This window comes from Hemibagrus wyckioides, linkage group LG06 (assembly GCF_019097595.1).
Source record: "Hemibagrus wyckioides isolate EC202008001 linkage group LG06, SWU_Hwy_1.0, whole genome shotgun sequence".
Classification (NCBI taxonomy): Eukaryota; Metazoa; Chordata; class Actinopteri; order Siluriformes; family Bagridae; genus Hemibagrus; species Hemibagrus wyckioides.
In genome coordinates, this window is record NC_080715.1 from 2,707,073 (window position 1) to 2,714,572 (window position 7,500).

The 7,500-nt window shown below is 41.9% G+C and overlaps 1 pseudogene; it reads left to right on the forward strand.

Annotated features, from left to right (window-relative positions):
- The first annotated feature begins 434 nt into the window (after nucleotides 1–434).
- LOC131354781 (NACHT, LRR and PYD domains-containing protein 3-like) overlaps nucleotides 435–7,500 on the forward strand; it is a 10,141-nt pseudogene continuing 3,075 nt past the window's right edge.

Consider the following 7,500-nt stretch of genomic DNA (forward strand, 5'->3'; position numbering starts at 1 on the left):
GAACTGAGGTCAGTAATGTCTTAAAGTTTTAAAACACAAATCATCAAAGCAACATGACGAATTTTTGAACAAACAATAGAAATATTTTTTTATAATTTTTTGAGCCCGTTCATGTCATCCAGTCAGACCAAGTGTAAATGTTAGGGATAACTTATAAGATATTAATTTAATTTTAAACTTTTGTCATGTTCATTCTAGGTTTCTATACTTCTGTAAAGCTGCTTTGAGACCAACGTCCATTGTTAAAAGCGCTACACAAATAAATTAAATAAAATTGAATTGAATTAATGCAGGGCAGCACGGTGGCTTAGTGGTTAGCACTGTTGCCTCACAGCAAGAAGGTCCGGGGTTCAAACAGGCAGGGGTCTTTCTGTGTGTAGTTTGCATGTTCTCCCCGTGCCTGCGTGGGTTTACTTACTTCACCAATCAACCTAATGTACATGTTTTTGGACCGTGGGATGAAACCGGAGTACCCAGATAAAAACCAACGCAGGCACGGGGAGAACATGCAAACTCCACACAGAGAGGCCCCTGTCTGTTCAAACCCGGGATTCAGACCCAGGACCTCCTTGCTTGTGAGGCAACAGTGCTAACCCCCAAGCCACCGTGCTGCCCTTATTACATTTATTAACGGAAAATTATTTTTGGTGGCCCTGTTTTCCTCCAACTGTGTTTCACAAAGAAAATAAATCAATTAAAAAAAAATTCAATATTGTTCACAACGCCTTCTGATTTAAATCTAAAGATGAAAACAGATTTAATTTTTTAGAATTAAACAGACACAGGCTTTGCTTTGCACACCAGCTGAACACATACCAACATTTCAATACAAATTATATTCGTAAAATATTAATGTAATACACTACAGCTCATGCTTACTGTTAACTGTTTGTCTTTATATTTATTTCACATTTATGTTAAATGTTTTATTTGTCCACAGAACACAAAAGGCTGTAAAAACCACCTACAGTAAACAGCTGGAGGCTATATTTAAGGTTGTACGACTGTGTTTATTTATCATATTAATATTTTTAGGAGGTGGAACACAAAGTTATCTCTTTGTTGAAGAATGAGCTGAAGAAATTTAAGAAAATCCTGAGTCCAGATGACCCAGAATGCTCTGTGAGGGAGGAGAACGAGGAGGATCAGAGTGTCCAAGAGGGAGTGATGAAGATCACACTCCACATCCTGAAGAACATGAACCAGACTGATCTTGTTAACACATTACAAACCAGTAAGAACTTTTCTCCAAGCTAATTGTACTCACCAGAGTCTGAAGAAGTTTGATTATATATTGTGATCTGTAGACATGCAATAAAGCGGTAGTTCTTTATTCTCTTTATTAGAGCTCATACTTACATATCAAGAAATCTCCAAGTACAAACTGAGGAAGAAATTCAAAAGGATTAATGAAGGAATCTCACAACATGGAACTTCTGCACTTCTGAATGAGATCTTCACAGAGCTCTACATCACAGAGGGTTGGAGTGGAGACATCAATAATGAACATGAGGTGAGACAGATTGAGACAGTGTCCAGGAGACCAGCAACACAGGAGATACCCATCAAATGTAATGACCTCTTTAAAGAAAAGTCCATCAGAACTGTGCTGACTAAAGGAGTAGCTGGAATTGGAAAAATAGTCTCTGTGCAGAAGTTCATTCTGGACTGGGCTGAAGAAAAAGCAAATCAGGACGTCACCTTCATGTTTCCACTTCCCTTTAGAGAGCTGAATCTGTTAAAGGGGGAAAATCTCAGTCTGATGAATCTTCATCACTTTTTCCCAGAACTGAAAGAACTAACCTCAGTAGACTGTGACTCCTATAAAGTCCTGTTCATCTTTGATGGTCTGGATGAATGTCGACTTCCTCTAAAGTTCCAGACCAATAAGAGGGTGTGTAATGTGACAGAGTCAGCCTCAGTGGATGTTCTGCTGACGAACCTCATCAAGGGGAATCTACTTCTCTCTGCTCTCCTCTGGATAACCTCTTGACCAGGAGCAGCCAATCAGATCCCTTCTGAATGTGTAGACCAGGTAACAGAGGTACGAGGGTTCAGTGATCCTCAGAAAGAAGAGTACTTTAGGAGGAGGATCAGTGATCAGAGCTTGGCCAATAAAATCATCACACACATGAAGTCTTCAAGGAGCCTCTACATCATGTGCCACATCCCATGTGCTGGATCTCAGCCATTGTTCTAGAGAGAATGTTGGGTGAAGCAGAGAGTGGAGAGATCCCCAAGACTCTGACTCAAATGTTCACACACTTCCTGATCTTTCAGATTAAACACAAGGACCAAAAGTACCATCAGAGAGGTGACTATGATCCTCAGAAAACCAGAGAGAGTATCCTGGCACTGGGAAAACTGGCTTTCCAACAGCTACAGAAAGGAAAGCTGATCTTCTATGAGGAAGATCTGAGAGAGTGTGGCATTGATGTCAAAGAAGTGTCAGTGCACTCAGGAGTGTGTACCCAGATCTTTAGAGAGGAGTTTGGGCTTCACCTGGGGAAGGTGTTCAGCTTTGTACATCTGAGTGTTCAGGAGTTTCTGGCTGCTTTATTTGCATTGCTCTCCTTTACAGTGACAAACAGAAATATTCTAGGGAAGCAACCCGCTGCAATTATTAATCGCTTCAGAAATCCAAATGAGATTTCTAACTTCCTGAAGAGTGCAGTGGACAAGGCCTTACAGAGTGAGAATGGACACCTGGACCTCTTTCTCCGCTTCCTTCTGGGTCTCTCACTGGAGTCCAATCAGACTCTCTTAAGAGAACTACTGCCCAAGACAGGAAATAGCTCTCATAGTAAACAGGAAACAGTCGAGTACATCAAGAAAAAGATCAGGATGAATCGTTCTCCAGATAAAACCATCAATCTGTTCCACTGTCTGAATGAACTGAATGATTGTTCTCTAGTGCAGGAAGTCCAGACTTACCTGAACAGAATGGATAAAAGTTGTCTCAGTGGCGTCAGTCTGGCTCCTGCTCAGTGGTCAGCTCTGGCATTTATTATACTCAACTCAGAAAAAGACATGGATAAATTTGACATGAGAAATTATAACTCATCAGAGGAATGTCTTCTGAGAATGCTGCCAGTTCTTAAAGCCTCCAGAAAAGCTGTGTGAGTATTTTATGAGGTTTTCATTTAGAATTAATTGTTGAAAATACTGCTGTCATTTCTTCATTCTGCCTGCTGCATTCATTGTTCCTCCAGGTTGTGTTGGTGTAACCTAACAGAGAAAGGTTGCACAGTTCTGTCCTCAGTTCTCAGCTCAAACTTGTCCAGTCTGAGAGAACTGGACCTGAGCTGCAACAACTTGCTGGATCCAGGAGAGAAGCTGCTCTGTGCTGGACTGGAAAATCCACAATGTAAACTGGAGATACTGAGGTCAGATCATCACTTAATCATTGTGAACACTGTCGATGTCTGTTTGCTCACAACTTACCAAGAGTTCACCTTTCTCATATTACAATTCATACAAACACAACTATGATATCCTGTTCAAACAGGTCTACAGTGTTTAACCCTTTATACTTTTATGTGTAATTGTGTGTTTGTTTGATATATCACCATTTTTCTTCCAGGTTGTGGTTGTGTTGTCTCACAGAGAAAAATTGTACAGTTCTATCCTCAGTTCTTAGTTCCAACTCCTCCAGTCTGAGAGAACTAAACCTGGGAAACAACAACCTGCAGGATTCAGGAGTGAAGCTGCTCTGTGCTGGACTGGAGAACCCACACTGTAAACTGGAGATACTGAGGTCAGATCATCACTTACTCATTGTTTTTATATCTAAACATCTAACATTCCCTTGGAGCTACTGGGCCTCCAATAGCTGAAAACAACCACTGCCACCACCCTGCCTGACCCTCCTCAAGACACCAAATGTGTCCTCAATAAGTTGACCACATACAACAATTCTGAACCCTGCCTCTAGACCTCCATGTGGTTTGACCCTCACCCAAACATGGACCCAGTTTTGCCATAAACAGCCCGTGCATGTGGGAGCCTCGTCATCTCCTGCATTCCAGAGACATGACAGATGTCCTTACCTCCTAGGTCCACTGGCAAGTGCCTGCTGCTGGTCAGCCTTGTTGCCAGTGCCTCTGCCTCTGGTTCAAGCTTCCAGGCTGCCACCCCTGCACCTATGATGTCAGCAAAATCCCCCCCACCACAAACACACACTAACCCAGTATCCAACAGTTAACGGGCAAAGAGAGTTTGAGGGGGAATGAACAAAAGGGAGATGACCGACTAAAGCACTGCTAGGGCAAGGATCACCTGATTAAGGGAGAAGACCAATGAACTGACCTGGGCAGTGTTCAGATTGATTTAATCATATACTCTGTCACCTGGTCTGACCATGTGCATCGCCATGCCGGGGATGTCCTCGCAGAACTCTGAAGGGCTGGGCTGATAGCCAGCTGCTGCAAGCGCCTGAACAAGGTACAATACCTGGGATACCAGGCTGGGGGCTGTTGAAACCTCAAGAGAATATTGGGGCAGTAAAATGATACCTGTGCCCCACCACCAAAGAGCATGTATGCCCCTTTCTGGGGCTAGCGGATACTACCAACTCTTCATCCCCGAATTCTTGTCCTTAAGCTCCCCCTTCTCCTAAGAACAGTCAGCTGGATCGGGTGCAGTGGTCCAAGGAGACAGAGCAAGCATTCCAAGCCCTGAAGAAAGGTCAGGGTCACCCATGATTCCTTGTACTGCAGACCTTCTCATTCTTGGTCCAACACACCAATTTTCCTGTGTTGGGTTACTCACACTGTGGAGACTTGTGGGACATTTCAAACTGCAAAGATCAGAGATTTATCCCAACTGTGAGCATCATGAACAAACTTACAAATCATGTTTTAAATGTTTTGGTTATACTTTTTGACCAGCTCATTCTCATAATATCTGCAAATAATGTTAAACCCCAGTGTAAATCGATTTAATCTCCAAAAAATTGCACAGCACACAAGCACCTGACATAAAGGATGTGCCCTGGTCAGTCCAGATCTCTAAAGGCACCTGACTCAGGAGATAACATTGCATAGTTGCTTCCACAAATCTCTGTGCTGTGAAGTTGCAAAGAGGTGCGGCTCTTTGGAGGTCTCACAGTGTATAGTCTAATGTTTATACATTAACACAAGGTGATGGCAAATATGTACTGTTTTAACAACCCAAAAAAAATCCAGAACAGTTCTTGGTATTAAAAACAGGCCATGGGATGGTTCAGAGAGTTTCATCATGTTGTACCTGCCTCCTCTCCATCCACAGTGATGCTCAACTATGCCCCCACTTCCACAAATTGTTCAAATGGACAATGTTTGCAGTGGATGCGCAAAAAAATACCACTTAGGTCCGCAGATTATCTACAACGTTGACACCCCACTGTGATACCACATCACACACTTTTATACTGCATTCTTTTTACATGTTTGATGCTAGTATCTGTTTGAGAAATTGTGCAGGTAAGGGATCCAGTAGTCCAGGTTGATGACATAAAGTTGACCTTTTCCTCCAGGTTGTGTTGGTGCAACCTCACAGGGAAAAGCTGTACAGTTCTGTCCTCAGTTCTCAGCTCAAACTCATCCAGTCTGAGAGAACTGGACCTGAGTCACAACAACCTGCAGGATTCAGGAGTGAAGCTGTGCTGGACTGGAGAATCCACACTGTAAACTGGAGATACTGAGGTCAGATCATCACTTACTCACAAACACACTATATTGGGTACTATTTCACAACACACGATGATATGCAGGATTGCCGTACTTGTACAAAAGGGTGTGGTTAGAATGAGCAGGTTATTAAGGGATGTAGTTTGGACATGCTGCTGAGTTTTCCAATCAGATCAGATCCTCTGATTTCCAGTCTGAGTTATCATCAGTTACTCAACACAGAGACAGTGTGACAGTTTGTAATAACAGTAAGTGAGATATTATGTATTTTACAGTAATATCCTAATGATAGAAATACTTTACGCTTACTGGCAGAACTTTCACACATTTTCTGTCTTTCCATTCAGACACAGAGTGAAGGAATTAGCCATTATCCACTCTATTAGAACAGTAAATGTGGTGGTATCTCACAGCTTTCTGTTGATTTCATTAAATCTACAATATTTAAGACATATTACTCCCAAGTTATGTCTACACAGTGCAATGGTATTCCTGACACAGCTCATTTGCATGTGGTGATGCCCACAAAAGTCCATAAAAGTTCAAAGGTACAGACAGCTGGAAGCATGCCAACCCATCCTCCTTTTAGACACCAATTCTGCATTATTCGTTATATTGTTTTATTTCTCTTGTGTTGACTCTTTAATTTTTAGATACTTTAATTAATGTTTTATCTTATTTTCACGAAATGTTCTCGATTGTATTCCCTCATCTAGTCCCTGACTTAGTGCACTAGCATGAGGATGTTATTATTAGAGACTCCAGAGCATTTCTCTAAGTTACTGTGGATAAGAATGTTACACAATAGCAGCAGTCTATGCAGATGATATGATTTTATAGCGAACTACAATTCCCATGCAATGGGATGCAATATGGCATAGAAACATGGCCGCCACGGACTACAGTTCCGATCATACATAAAGTTTGTCTCAGTCAGCTCTTAAGTTCAGCGTACTCCTTCATTTTAAACACTCCTTCCTGGACCCACACCCCTGAACCTTATCACAGCTAAAGTGTATAATGCTACAGTCCTTGATTGTGAAGTGTTTCCTCAGTCAATCTCAGTCATTAACAAGGCTTATATCTACCATGGTCTTTCTGGTCTTCACTTTTCTATCTGGTTCTCCTGTTTTGGCCTAGCTCACTTTATGGTGTTTGTACATCATCTGATCTGAGATGACACATCATCTGTGTCTTTGTCATGTCAATGGTGAATTCTGTGCCAGACTCTATTTCCCAGAATGCATCCCCGTCTACAAACCTGGCCCTCACATGGACTCCTGGATGCAGTTACCACCACACACTATATAATTACCTTAAGACACTGTGATGTATTCACACAGCTCTGTTTACACATCTGACATCTTAAGCTTTCTGAATCATGTTTACTCCTACTGGTCTTGACCAGTTCTCCTTTATTGGGCATCATTTTGATTGTAGTTTGGACCATTTTTCCAGATTTGTGATTTTATGATTTAGATTTTGTGTTTGCCAGCATTTTTATTGCTGAGAATGAATGAATGAATGAATGAATGAATGAATGAATGAATGAATGAGTGGATGGATGGATGAATGGATGGAATGATGGCTGGCTTAATGGCAGGCTTAATGGATGGATGGATGGATGGATTGATGAATAGATGGACGGAGGGATGGATGGAAGGAAGGAAGGAAGGAAGGATGAAAGGAAAGCTGGATGGATGGATGGATGGATGGGTAAATGCATGGAATGATGGCTGGCTGGCTGACTTAATGGATGGATGGATGGATGGATAGATAGATTGATGGATTGATGAACAGATTGAAGGATGGATGGATGGATGGATTCATT